The sequence below is a fragment of the Nycticebus coucang genome, chromosome 18, assembly GCF_027406575.1.
Source record: "Nycticebus coucang isolate mNycCou1 chromosome 18, mNycCou1.pri, whole genome shotgun sequence".
In the NCBI taxonomy this organism is placed as follows: domain Eukaryota; kingdom Metazoa; phylum Chordata; class Mammalia; order Primates; family Lorisidae; genus Nycticebus; species Nycticebus coucang.
The window spans coordinates 51,489,424-51,504,390 of NC_069797.1; the positions used below are offsets into that span (position 1 = coordinate 51,489,424).

General features: G+C 46.3%; 1 non-coding gene across 1 annotated transcript; it reads right to left on the reverse strand.

The window, feature by feature from the left end:
• Positions 1-10,178: 10,178 nt before the first annotated feature.
• On the reverse strand, positions 10,179-10,290 carry LOC128571388 (U6 spliceosomal RNA). The gene has a single exon (XR_008375814.1). It is a non-coding gene; the product is annotated as a U6 spliceosomal RNA (small nuclear RNA).
• Between the last annotated feature and the right edge of the window lie 4,677 nt (positions 10,291-14,967).

Sequence of the window (14,967 nt, forward strand, 5' to 3'; positions counted from 1 at the left end):
TCCGCCAGTACCTGTCAGCAACTCCTTGCAGCTCCTTTGGGCTAGAGTCTTATTTCTGCCTCAGCAGCAGGCCCTGCACATCCCAGCTGGCTTTTGTTGTCACTTGATAGTTAATTGTCTGGTGGCCAGAAGCGGGGTGCACACCATCCTGCCCAGCTGAGTCCTGCATCATCTTCAAGCAAGAGAGAGCGTTAGCCCATAGCAGGGAGCAGAGGGCCGCTTCTGCAGGCCTGGAGGATATGGGGAATCAAGATTTTCAAGTGGGGATTGGTATGTTCTCACCTAACAGAGGCTATGCAAGGGTATATGGCACACCTCCTGGGCACAACTACAACTTGGCTTCTATCTAACAAATGCAAACAATGTAACCTAATCATTCGTGCCCTTATATTAATCTAAAATTAAAAGAAAAAAAAAAGATTTTCCAGGTCATTGACCCAGATGTTCTCATCTCAAGTTTCTTGAGTCCTGATCCTTCTCTACTGGGACATGACAACGGCACAGCAGACTCACCTCAGTTGAGAGTCCAACCTCTCTGGAGCCCCATGACTCTTAGAATCAAGTCCCAGGCCTGATCCCTAGCTTTTCCTGCCATCCAGCTACAGAGACTTGGAGTCTCTGTGCCACCAAGAGAGCTCCTACTTTGCCTTAAACTGATGGTTAAGCACCCTCAAACTTTCTTTCTTTTTTTTTGAGACAGAGTCTTAGTATGTCACCCTCGGTAGAGTGCCATGGCATTACAGCTCACAACAACCTCAAATTCTTAGGCTCAAGCAATTCTCTTGCTTCAGCCTCCCAAGAAGCTGGGACTACAGGCACCTGCCACAATGCCTGGCTATTTTTTTGTTGCAGTTGTCATTGCTGTTTAGCTGGCCCAGGCCGGGTTCGAACAGCCAGCTTGGGTATATGTGGCCAGCGCTCTACCCACTGAGCAACAGGCGCTGCTGCACCCTCAAACTTTCATTGTCTTCCTTAAGCATTGCCAACCCCCCAGCCATCTGATTCCACAGTCCTTACACTACCAGTTCCCTCAGACCTCATCAGGGCCTCCCTTCTATCTCTTTCTCATTCCTGTGCACTCCCAGTGACAGTTGAAACAATTGCACCGTGTCAGAAAGCCAGGGGCTAGTGGTGCTCCACCTTCTAGCCCCAGTCCCCTATTTTAGCATCTGCTCCCTAAAATTGCTTCTGGTCCCTCTGTCTTGAGGCTGGGTCCATGGAAACAGATTCTTTGTTGGCAACGCTAGAAGTTTATTGGGAAATGGTCTCAGACACAATACCTACCAGGGTGTACGTGAAGCACACTGAGCAGGTGCACTACAGGCCTCAGCTGATCTTGTTGAGTCCTTGAGCTTTGGGACTTAAGTGGTGCTTTAGAGTTGTCTCAAATTTAGACAAGAGAACTAGGCCTTCAAAATTCTGCATAGGCCAACACTAGGCGGCTGCAGAATCTTGGACCGGAAAGAGGATAGTATCTGGATGGGAATAAATAAAGCCTGGGAAAGCCTTATGAACATGGAACAATGGCTGGGGGCTCAGCTGTGAACCATCAGCAGCCAGCCTTCCCTACAGCTGGAAGAAAGATTGCTGGTCCAGAATGGGGGAGAGCAGTAGAGTACTCCTGTGTCCACTGCCCCAAGGAAGACGCTGACCCCACAGAAGGCAGAGTGGAAGGGCAGAAAGATATCGGTTTCTTGGTGACATCTTTTGAACTGCTAGATAAAACCTTACCTGAAGTCACATCTCAACTGTACTTTTCAGTTACTCATGTAGGTAAATTCTCCTCATTTAAGCTGTGTGAGTAGGGCTTTCTGCTGCTGGATAAAACCTTACCTGAAGCTGATTTTATCTGCCCTTTTCCTTTAAGCCTGCAGTCCAATTCTCCTCCTGGCTTAAACTGTGCGTGTGAATTTCTATCACTTGCAGCAGAAAGCCTATCCATGAATCCAAGTATAAACACTAAGAACATTTTGCTTTTTTAAATATCAGAAGCTAACATTAAATTTGTGAATTGGAAAATATATCAGTAAAACAGATTTCTGTATAAATTTATGATGGCTCTTTTCTTGGTCCATAGTGCTACCTGAATAGGGAATGAGAATTAGTTATGGAAGTATTTACAAGCTTATACTGCGGTATAATTGGTGCTTGTTTGAGTAATTTGTTAATATTTAATTTTGTATCACTTTTTGAACTTATGTATTGGCACGTTTTCAGCGTTCCACTGAGAGACTTAACAGAAATCCCATTAATAATAAATGATGTGAGAGCTTTTTATATTTCTTTTCTGAACTATCATTTAAAGATAATTTTCTATGACATGGAATTCTAAATGTACTATTGAAGATAAGACTTTTTAAATATCTGCTTCAGTAACCAACAGAAAATGCAATATGATTTTAATTATATTTATGTCTTGGGTTTTGACACAGTGCTTTCTGTTATTAACTCTTGTGAAGTATACCTCTTCATAAAGCGTTTTCCAGCCATCCATGAAAAAACAGACTTGCTTAGACAAGTACTTGAAGATAAAATGAAACTATAGAGGTAAGTTCATCAGAAGAAAGAAGTTTCCTTATGGGAATTAGGGCGGGCAGGTCATGCTTGTCCAGGTGGCAAGAACACAGATTTTACATATGGCCAATATTTCTTTTATTCTTTCTTTCTTTCTTTTTTTTTTTGAGACAGAGTTTCATTGTGTTGCCCTCGGTAGAGTGCTGTGGTGTCACAGCTCACAGCAACGTCCAACTCCTGGGCTCAAGCGATTCTCCTGCCACTGTCTCCCAAGTAGCTAGGACTACAGGTGCCCGCCACAATGCCCGGCTATTTTTTTTTGGTTGCAGCGGTCATGGTTGTTTGGTAGGCCCGGGCTGGATTCGAACCCACCAACTCAGGTGTATGTGGCTGGTGCTTTAGCTGTTTAAGTCACAGGCATCAAGCCTTGTCTATTTTCTTTTAAAAAACTTCTGTTCAGGGCGGTGCCTGTGGCTCAAGGAGTAGGGCGCTGGCCCCGTATACTTGGAGGTGGTGGGTTCAAACTCAGCCCTGGCCCCAAACTGCAAAAACAAACAAACAAATAAAAAGAATCTTCTGTTCATGTTTTTTGCCCACTTTTTAATGGGGTGGTTTGATGTTTTCTCTCCTTTTTTATTTTTTGTTTTTGAGATAGTCTCATTTTGTTGCCCTCTGTAGAGTGCTGTCGCATCATAGCTCACCGCATCCTCAAACTCTTGAGCTCAAGTGATCGATCGTCTCGCCTCAGCCTCCAGAGTAGCTGAGACTGCATGTGCCTGCCACAAGGCCCCACTATTTTTAGAGATGGGATCTCACTGTTGCTCTGGTTGGCCTCAAACATGTGAGCTCAGGCAATCCACCTGCCTCAGCCTTTCAGAGTGCTAGAATTACAGGGGTGAACCACCAAGCCCAGCCTTTTTCTTTTTTTATTGTAGATTCAGAGTCTCACTTTATCGCCCTCAGTAGAGTGCTGTGGTGTCACACAGCTCACAGCAACCTCCAACTTCTGGGTTTAAGCGATTCTCCTGCCTCAGCCTCCCGAGTAGCTGGGACTACAGGCGCCCACCACAACGCCCGGCTATTTTGGGTTGCAGTTTGGCTGGGGCCGGGTTTGAACTCGCCTCCCTCAGTATATGGGGCCGGCGCCTTACCCACTGAGCCACAGGCGCCACCTGGCCTTTTTTTTTTTTTTTTGAATCAAAGTCTCACTGTGCCACTCTAGAGTGTCATGGTATCATAGCTCGTAGCAACCTCAAACTCTTGGACTAAAGCAGTCCTCTTGCCTCAGCCTCCTGAGTAGCTGAGACTACAAGCACCTACCACAATGCCCAGCTAATTTTTCTATTTTAGTAGAGATGGGGTCTTGCTTTTGCTCAGGCTGGTCTTGAACTCCTGAGCTCAAGTGATCGGCTTGCCTCAGCCTTCCAGAGTGCTAGGATTACATGTGTGAGCTGCCTGTACCTGTTTGTTTTTTTCTTGCTGATTTGTTTGAATTCTTGGTAGATTCTGGATATTAGCCCTCTATCAGATACATAGTTTGTGAATATTTTCTCCCATTTTATAGGTTGTCTATTTTTTTTTGTAGAGACAGAGTCTCACTTTATGGCCCTTGGTAGAGTGCGGTGGCCTCACACAGCTCACAGCAACCTCCAACTCCTGGGCTTAAGTGATTCTCCTGCCTCAGCCTCCCGAGTAGCTGGGACTACAGGCGCCCGCCACAACGCCCGGCTATTTTTTGGTTGCAGTTTGGCCGGGGCCGGGTTTGAACGGCCACTCTCGGTATATGGGGCTGGCGCCCTACTGACTGAGCCACAGGCACCGCCCTATAGGTTGTCTATTTGCTCTGTTGATTATTTCCTTAGCTGTGCAGAAGCTTTTTTATTTGATCAAGTCCAATTTATTTATTTTTGTTCTTTGCTTAGACTAATATCTAGAAGAGTTTTACCTACATTTTCTTCTAGAATTATTATGGTTTCATGAAGTTTCATAAAGACTTACATTTCAGTCTTTCATCCATCTTGAATTAATTTTTGTGAGTGAGAGATAGGGGTCCTGTTTCACTCTTATGTGTAACATGTGGTGATCCAATTTTCCCAGCACCATTTATTGAATAGGGGTTCTTTTCCCCAGTGTACATTTTTGTCTGCTTTGTCAAAGATTGGTTGATGTAGGTACATACTTTTATGTCTGAGTTCTCTATTCTGTTCCATTGTTCTATATCACTATTTTTTAACCAATACCATGCTGTTTTGGTTACTATAGCCTTGGAGTACTATTCCTAGTACTATTCCGCCCTACTCACTGAGCCACAGGCGCTGCCCTAGTATGGACATCTTAACGATGTTGATGGAGTATAATTTGAAGTTTGGTAATGTGATATCTCTAGCTTTGTTCTTTTTGTTTAAGATTGCTTTGGCTGTTTGGGCTTTCTGGTTCCCAATTATTTTTTCTACATCTGTGAAATATGCCATTGGTATTTTGATGGGGTTTCACTGAATCTGTAAATCACTTTGGGTAGTATGGACTTTTATTTATTTTTTTTAGAGACAGAGTCTCATTTTGTTGCCCTCCAGCTCTTGGGCTTACGTGATTCTCTTGCCTCAGCCTCCCGAGCAGCTGGGACTACAGGCGCCCGCCACAATGCCTGGCTATTTTTTGTTGCGGTTTGGCTGGGGCTGGATTTGAACCCGCCACCCTCGGTATATGGTGCCAGCGCCCTACTCACTGAGCCACAGGCGCTGCCCTAGTATGGACATCTTAACGATGTTGATTCTACTGATCCATGCGCATGATACATTTCTCCACTCATTTGTGTCATCTGTGATTTCTTTCCTTGGTGTTCCTGGGTTCTCTCTGGTTAACCTCCTTGGTTAAGTATATTCCTAGGTATTTCTTTGTAGCTATTGTGAATAGAGTTGAGTCTATGATTTGACTCTCCGCTTGACTGTTATTGGTATATATAATAGAAATGCTACTGATTTGTGTAATTGATTTTATAATCCGAGACTCTGGTGAATTTATTTAACAATTTCAGGAGTCTCTTGGTGGCGTTTTCTTTCTTTCTTTTTTTTTTTTGTAGAGACAGAGTCTCACTTTATGGCCCTTGGTAGAGTGCCGTGGCCTCACACAGCTCACAGCAACCTCCAACTCCTGGGCTTAGGCGATTCTCTTGCCTCAGCCTCCCGAGTAGCTGGGACTACAGGTGCCCGCTACAATGCCCGGCTATTTTTTTGGTTGCAGTTTGGCCGGGGCCGGGCTCGAACCCACCACCCTCGGCATATGGGGCCGGCACCCTACCGACTGAGCCACAGGCGCCGCCCTTGGTGGCGTTTTCTATATATGAGATCAAATTGTCGGTAAAAGCAGTAGTTTGACGCCATCTTTCTCTATTTGGATACCCTTTATTTCTTTCCCTTGCCTGATTGCTCTGACTAGGACTTCTGGTTCTATGGTGAAAAGAAGTGGTGACAGTGGACACCTTGTTTTGGTCCAGACTTAGGGGGAATGCTTTCAATTTTTCCTCATTCAATGTACTGTTGGCTTCTGTAGTCAGGCTGTGTGCCCCAGACATCACCTGGAAAAAACATGAAATTAACTCTTTTAAGTCATATTTACTAGTAATTCAAAAGTTTTATGGGAAAAGAGAAAATATCATGAACCACTGAAAAAAACTCTCCCTTTTTTTTTTGACACAGAGTCTCACTCTGTTGCCCAAGCTTGTGTGCTGTGGCCTCAGCCTAGCTCACAACAACCTCAACCCCTGCCATCTTCCTGCCTACTCCCAAGTAGCTGGGACTACAGGTGCCCACCACAATGTCCACCTAATTTTTCTGTTTTGGTAGAGATGGGGTCTCATTCTTGCTCAGGCTGGTATCCCCTGAACTTCTGCCTCCCAGAGTGCTTGGATTACAGGCATGAGCCACCATGGCTGGCCTAAAAGTATATCTTTTATTTTTTTTTTTTGAGACAGAGTCTCAAGCTGTTACCCTGGATAGTGTCGTGGCAGCACAGCTCATAGCTGTGCTGTGTCTTTGTCATTGTTGTTTTTGTTGGCCTGGGCTGGGTTTGAACCTGCCAGCCTCAGTGTATGTGGCTGGAGCCCTACCTACTGAGCTACAGGAGCTGCCTAAAAGTGCATATTTAAAGGCATGTCATAATTAAGAATTAACCAGTTGGGCGGCCTGTGTGGCTCAGTGAGTAGGGTGCTGGCCCCATATACCGAGGGTAGCGGGTTTGAACCCAGCCCCAGCCAAACTGCAACAAAAAAACCTAGCCGGGCATTGTGGCAGGCACCTGTACTTGGGAGGCTGAGGCAAGAGAATTGCCTAAGCCCAAGAGCTGGAGGTTGCTGTGAGCTGTGACGCCATAGCACTCTACCAAAGTGCAACAAAGTGAGACTCTGTAAAAAAAAAAAAAAAAAAGAATTAACCAGTAAAATTTTGGTAGGAAAAAACCTTAAAATAGTTTAAAATTCTTAAAAACATTTATGGTAAAGAATGTGGCTATAAAAATTAAATGCAAAGATGACTTTTTTCCCTCTACAATGCTTCCAGAACAGTCAGGATTCTTTTGATTTCAAGTGACAGAAATCCAGCATAGAGGGCAATGGGGGATTAAAACACCCAAAAGAGTCTGTTTTGTTACAAAGTAAGAAAGAGAATTTCCCCTTCTTTCCCTGGTATCTCATTCTCACTTCCAAGGGGACCTGAGGGAGCTGGGGTAACTATTGGTCTTGTGTGTTCATCAGCCTTCTTCTGGAAATAGCACCTCTTTCCTTTGGAGCAGGTGTACCCAACTAACTCTCTGTGGTCACGGCAGAGATGCTGTCATCACTGTGTCTTCCCCACATCTGCCACAGATTGGACATGTGTCCTGGGTTGAGCTAGCTCCAAGCATCTGCTTTTCTGTGTGGCAGTTGTAGCATTACAGCTGCTCCCTAAAACCAGAAAGAGGGGACCCCACAAATTCCCTAGTCTCTCAGGCCTCTCTAAGAAGAGGACATCTGCTTAGCCTGGCAGGGCCGTCTCAGGAGCCTTTCTTTTTCTCTGTCTCCGAGGGCTCACTGTGCTCATTACTAAATGTGCACCCACCATCTGCTAGATGATTCATGCTCGGCTGGATACAAAGTTGGGGCTCAATTTCGGTCTTTGGAATGAATTGAATCCATTCCAAAATCAAAGGTGTCAAGCTTGATGGCCTTAAAATTCTGGAATCATTTTGAGAAATGAGGACAACATTTGCCCTTATTCAACGTCTTGATGTATTTCCCATTTTCATAAAAATGTGATGAAGGTTCCGAGAGGGGACTCCTTCCCCATTTGGGATTGTGCCCCTCTGGACCAGAGACCTGGCTCCTACTTGTGCTGTCATCTCTCTCCCTGGACTGGCTGGACAGGGCTGGTAAGCTTTCTTCCCTCTTTCACTTTTATTTTTTCCATTTTTAAATTTCAGGTGCAGAAATTTGAGTTAGTTAATTGTATGCCGCAGTTCATGGCACTTTACCATCCTCAGTTCACTCGAGGCCCCTCTCTGGTTTGTAACTGTTCATTCTCTTTTATCCACACCTCCCTTTCCCAGTCTCCACCTCCGGCCCACATATTCTGTTCCGTGAATCTTTTGTTTGCATGTGTCCTTATGACAAGAGCCTTGCTTTTTCATATTTTGTATTTTTTCTATACATATATATATATATTTTTTTTTTTGTAGAGACAGAGTCTCACTGTACCGCCCTCGGGTAGAGTGCCGTGGCGTCACACAGCTCACAGCAACCTCTAACTCTTGGGCTTACGCGATTCTCTTGCCTCAGCCTCCCGAGTAGCTGGGACTACAGGCGCCCGCCACAACGCCCGGCTATTTTTCTGTTGCAGTTTGGCCGGGGCTGGGTCCGAACCTGCCACCCTTGGCATATGGGGCTGGCGCCCTACTCACTGAGCCACAGGCGCCGCCCACTATACATATATTTTAAATGTTCACAAATGGTAGTGGGTTGTAAATTTCATTCCGTTTCTCATTTGTTTTCACCCAGTATCATGGTTTTGATGTCCTATGGCCCTGGGTGCGTCTAATTCATTGCTTCTAACTCTGCAAAAGACTCCGATGTCTGCGCTGACTTCTCTCTGTGTGACCCAGGACTCACTTCCCACCTTGCTCTCCGGGAGGTGCCGTCAGAAAATCAGCGGGTAGGTGGTGAGTGAGGTGGGGTATTTATTCACTGGATAGGCCGGGGTGGTGGTTGCATTCCTCTACCCAGGGCTCCTGTCCAGAGCCTCCTTCCTGCTGCCACAGGCTACTCCCAGCCCTAGTCCTTAGGCATAAGAGGGAGGGTGAGAGCTTTTTGTGGGTTCTAGTCACAGGGTGCTTCACAGCCCCTTGCTGGTACCTCCAAAGGCCACCCAACCCATGTACCTTACTCCAACTTGGAACTCTCATCAGTTGCCCTGTTGAATCTGTCTCCTGACTAATTCAGCTTATATTCTCCACGTTTGTTCCTTTTTGCGCCCCCGGTGGTGAATTCCCACATTGCCGCTAACTCCACAAGTATCTCTGGGAGAAACATCCTCCCTCCTCCTCTCATCTCTGATCCTTCCCTTTCCAGTTTGAGGTCCATTGTTGTCCCAGCCCTGGAAGCTCCAGCCTCTGGAGAGAAGTTCGTCCTTGTCTTTCTAGTCCGTAAACCCAGCAGTTTTCAACCAGGGGTAATTTGAACCCCAGGGGACATTTGGCAATGTCTGGGGACATTTTTGTTTGTCATGACTGGGGGTGGGGTGGCCGCGTGCTGCAGGCAGCTAGCTAGTGGGTGGGGGCCAGGGATGCTGCTAACGGATTTTCCTCCAATGCCCAGGACAGCCTCCCACAACAGAGAATTATCCAATCCAGAATGTCAGGAGTGCCCACGTTAAGCAACTCTGAGTTAAGATAATGTCACTCTGTTGTTGTTATTGTTGTTTTTTAGAATGCCACTTTTTTTTTTCGAGACTAGTCTCACTATGTTGCCCTCAGTAGAGTGCCATGGCATCACAGATCACAGCAACCTCAAACTCTTGGGGTCAAGCGATTCTCTTGCTTCAACCTCCCAAGTAGTTGGGACTACAGGTGCCCGCCACAACGCCCAGCTATTTTTTTGTTGCAGTTGTCATTGTTGCTTAGCTGGCATAATCGTATGCCTCGGTTCATGGCAGGTTCAGGTTCAGTCCAGGCCAGTTTCGAACCTGCCAGCCTTGGTGTTATGTGGCTGGTGCCCTAACCACTGAGCATGGGCGCCAAACCCAGAATACCACTTTTGAAAGGAGTTTATTTGTATAATTTTCAAATATCTCTTCTAGTACAAGCTCCATTTCAAAACAATACATTTGTGCATTTTTTTTGTTTGAGACAGAGTTTCACTTTGTCACCCTGGATAGAGTGCTATGGCATCACAGCTCACAGCAACCTCCAACTCTTAGGCTTAAGCGATTCTCTTGCCTCAGTCCCAAGTAGCTGGGACTACAGGCACCCACCATAATGCCCAGCTATTTTTATTTTTTGGTTGTAGTTGTCCTTGTTGTTTGGCAGGCTCAGGCTGGATTTGAACTGCCAGCTCCTGTGTAGTGGAGCTGGTCTTGAGTTGATGCCCAAGCTTCTAAGCTACAGGCACCGAGCCCATTTGTGCATTTTTAGTAAGGTTCAAAAATACAGGACATTTCCCAAATTTGCATGTTATCCTTGCACAGGGGCCATGCGTTTTTTTTCTCCTCTGCATTGGTCCAGTTTTGGTATATGTGCTGCCTAGGTGAGCACTGAGAAAATACCACTTTGGACTTTAGCCTTAATCCTTCCTTTGGCCTTTTATTTGCTCCAGGGGAGATAGCAGGAGTCCTTCTCAGCTCTTGTTTCATGCTTCATGTGTAAGGAGCTTTCAGACTAAGCCCCAGGCCTCTCTTCATCCTCTTCCTCAGCCCTCCCCACGGCAGAGGCGTGGCTTTTCAGACCTGATTGTCTGAGTTTCCAGGGAGGAGCTTGGCAGACACTCAAAGCCTCTTCCCTTCTCCATGGCAAGTTCAGAGTGCCCATGGGAAGCATGCTTGGCTTAGTTGCACCAGCCCTTACATCTAATGTTAGCCTCTGCCCTGGCTGTAGAGAACTGCTGCCTGTCCCCAGGAGAGAAGGCCGCCTGATTCTGGAACACAGCATTAGGAATCTGTTGTCTTCACTTAGCTAAACCAGGCTGCTGTCTTCCAGCTGTGACAGTAATAAAGCTGAGATTTTGATTGTCCTCTGCTTTGCTTCTTTGCCAATCCCTCTTCTGGTTTAGAACTTGGGGACAGAGCATTGTAACGTATAATTCACTGGGACTCTTTGAGACCAGCAGTTGCTTTAATATTGCTGGGGCCTCCCTGCCTTCCTCAGGCCAGTCCAGGCAAATGCCCAGTAGGGCACTGGTCTTAGTGGACAGGCCCATTGTCAGCGTGTGGGAATCCTCCATCTGTACTTGGTAGGAGACAACGTCCCTCAGCTGGGTTGGCTGGAAGAAGCAGCGTGTTAACTTACGTGTCTGACCAGTGTGGGTGGAACTGGACACAGGGGCCCAGATGGCTCAGTTGAGACCAGTCCCTCTCTCCCCGTTGCTTGGCTTCTCTTCTCTCTTCTGTGTGAGCTATATCCTCAGGCAGGGTCTCCCTGTGGGGTGGCTGCCAGCAGCAACCAGACTCTCTATGGCAAGTTCAGATCCCACTAAGAACAGCAGGAGGTTTCTTTCTGAGCATCCTGGCAGTGCTCCAATGCTATGGCCTGGGACACACCTGTCTCCTGAACTAAGGATTAATCAGAACCCAAACCATCTTCCCCACACTCGGTGGACACTGAGAAGGACTCACACCTTACCATTTATAGTAACATGACTTAGCTTTGCCACTGTCTTTATTAGCATTTCTCTGCTCTTCTGGGATGGCCCTGCCTACGCGAATGGTTTGACTATTCATTACAGGAGCTTCCAGAAAGACCTATCAACTCTTAAATGGAAAGCACCAATGGTTTGTGTGCCCTGGCTCAAAATCCTAGCCGATACTGGACTGTTATGTCGTGATCTTACCCAGATTATGCTCTCCCCAGAGACCTGCTTTAAACCAAACTTCGTATTCTTGATACATCTTAATCTCACTTTCCACCTTTGAAGTGGTGACTATAGGAAGCAACAGGCCCAGCTTTGTCATATCTGCTGGCTGTGTTGATGACAATGAGGAGCCAGCATCTGAGGCTAAATTGGGGGAGCCCTTCAATAAGGAAGGAGTTGAACTCCTGAAAAACCTTATAAGTGCCAACAAGAGGGCAGGCTTCAACTATGTCCCAATTCAGAGGGCACAGAGATTGGGGCTGCGTGGCAGCACCAGTGTCGGAAGAGCTTTCTTGACCCCTTTCTCATCTCCATCCTTGAACTCCAGCCTGACAGGTCGGAAACCTGTGTTAGCAGAAGAGAGGAGTGAAGGGCTGGGAGGGTTTTGCAGGTTGGTTTCTCAAGAAGCAGATACTGGAGGGAGTTTGGCTTGTAGATTTATTTATTAGGAAACAACACAACACATGAGTAACAGAAGGGGGTAGGGTGAGGTGTGACACCTCAAGGGGCCTTGTTAAAGGGTAAGCTTGTGCATATTAAAATGTCAAAGAGTTTGAGCCTTCAACTGTTCAGGAATTGAGCAGGACCAGATTGCAAGCTTGCAGGTGAGGACTTTTAGGAGGTGTTTGCAGAAGCAAGACCAAAAAAATTTGGTAGGTCATAGTGGGAAGTCCCTAGTCAGAGTTTAGTTGATGGTTACTGATTGGTAAAGTCTCCAGTTAGAGTTGGCAGCTTCTGATTGGTTAAGACTGAATTTATATTGAGTTGGGTTTCAGTTTGCTTACATAGGGGCCCAAGGACTGGAGCTGTCTCAGCCTAATAGTTTCCCAATTAATTGTCTTAATTACAGCTTAGATGGCCAGTCCTAGAACCCCTCACCTCTATCAGTCATTGGACGTGTGCCCCCCCTTCCTCTCCCCCGCCTCCCCAGGAAACCAAAGGCGTGCCCTTGGATGAGGTAGTGCTTCACAGCTGAGGCAAATCCTGGAGACGACAGCCCTCCCAGATGCTGGGATAAGTCCTTGCCTGAAGGTGGATTGGGGGCGGGCACGTTCCCCTTCCTCCGCTGAGCGGAAAACAAGCAGAAGCCAGTGTCCCTGCCTCTCTCCACACAGGAGCTTCTCCCTGGAACAGGCCCTAACTCAGAGAGAAATGTCTATAGGGTAGGAAAAAAAATGTTTTTTCCTCTTTTACCCATCTTTGGTTCATTGGCTGGGGCCTCTATCACAAAAGACAAAAAACAAGAGAAAAAAAAAAACACCCAGGAGTTTATCAACATGTTATAACAGGAAATATGTAACATCTCATATATCCATGCTCAGAGAATGAGCAAATCCCAAAGAGAGGGCTTATGGCATCTTCAACAAGGAGCAGGAATATTTTTAGAGAAGTGACAAGGGCAAAGAACTTGGAATCTCTAGGGTCACCCAAATCGTGAGAAGGCAAATAAGTGGTAGATAAGGGCTAGTTAGAAGAGTTTGTTATCTAGACTCTTCTGATGCTCACAAGGGTCTAAAGTTGTCTCTGGTGACCAACTTAGATCTTTTCTTGGAGAGAGGGGAGAAGGGTGGTTTTGTACGTTTATTCCTCACTTACAGGCAAGTAGGTGGCGGGCAGGGAGCTGTTCTTGTATATGCTTCTTCTCAAGTGTCTTCAGTTCAAAATTCTCCTCATGCCAAAGGGACATATTTTGGGGTGACATATTCTGGTCTCCTACATCTCCCTGAAGGGGGAGAATTGGTGTTTCTACTTTTTTTTTTTTTGCAGAATTAAACCTTTTATGGCAAACTTAACGCTGTTTTGTTGCTTGTAAGTACTGAATAAAGAATGACCAGAGTTGTCAGGGGGCCTGGAAAGTAGACCTTCGACAAGGAAAGACAGAAAGGAGGAAGGAGAAGGACAGACCCCGGCTCTGTGCTGGTGTACACAGAGAGAGATGCAGCCCGCCTAGATGAAGAGAAAACCACCCAGACAAGGGAAAAGACAAAAGGCATCATCGTCTCATCAAGATCAAGGGGCGCTTTGGAGACGGATGCTGAGCCAGCCCCACAGCCACTGTGGAGAGTTCACCTTGCACAGGGTCTGAGCTGAGAACTGTCCTTTTTATGATATTTACATTTCTTCTGCTGATTAAGTGCGTTTGAGTTGGGTTTCTGTTGCTTCCGACCAAGAATGACAGCTGTATGTAGATTTGCTGCATGAAAACTGTCGAGGTTCCCTGAGCTGGGTCTGTGGGAAGCCATCTTCCATTAGTGTCAGGGACAGTCACGTAAACATCTTCCTAATTCTGAAAGGGCCAACACAGCCAGCTGAGGCTCTGAGCATCTTCAGGCCACTGTTGCTCCTCCTATTTTTTTCTTTTTTTTAGAAACAGAGTCTCACTTTGTTGCCCTCGGTAGTGTGCCGTGGCATCACAGCTCACAGCAACCTCCAACTCCTGGGCTTAAGCGATTCTCTTGCCTCAGCCTCCCAAGTAGCCACAATGCCTGGCTATTTTTTGTTGCAGTTTGGCTGGGGCTGGGCTTGAGCTCGCTACCCTCCGTATATGGGGTCAGCGCCCTACTCACTGAGCCACAGGCGCCGCCCCTGCTCCTCCTTCTTTTGAGACAGAGTCTCATTCTTGCCCCAGGCTACAGTGATGTGGCATCAGCCTAGCTCATGGCAACCTCAAATTGCTGGGTTCACGGCTCAGCACCTGTGGTTACAGCGCCAGCCACGTATACCAAGTCTGGCGAGTTTGAACCCAGCCTGGGCCAGCTAAACAACAATGACTACTGCAACAAAAAAATAGCCTGGCGTTTTATGGCAGGCGCCTGTAGTCCCAGCTACTTGGGAGGCTGAGGCAAGAGAATTGCTTAAGCCCAAGAGTTTGAGGTTGCTGTGAGCTGTGATGCCACGGCATTCAACCAAGGGCGACATTGTGAGACTGTGTCTCAAAAAAAAAAAAAGACCCCCGTCTCTACTAAAAATAAAACATTAGCCTTGCATTGTGATGGGTTCCTATAGTCCCAGGTACTCTGGGGGCTGAGGCAAGAGGATTGCTTGGGCCCAAGAGTTTGAAGTTGCTGTGAGCTTTGATGTCACAGCACTCTATCCAAGTCAACAGAAAATAAAAATCTCAAAAAATAAAAATAAAAAATCATAGTGTGTGACTACCACTATATTTTTTGCAAGGAAAACCATTCAACACACAGAAAAAGTGATGTACGCCTCCAAATTGCTCTTAACATCAGTTATATACATACAAACTTTAACTAACACAGACTGCCAGAATCACACACTGGGAATGTGTGAGAGTTGGCACTGGGCTCAGTTTTACAGTTTCAACAATTCAATTATTTATCTTAGAGAAATACCAGAGTCTT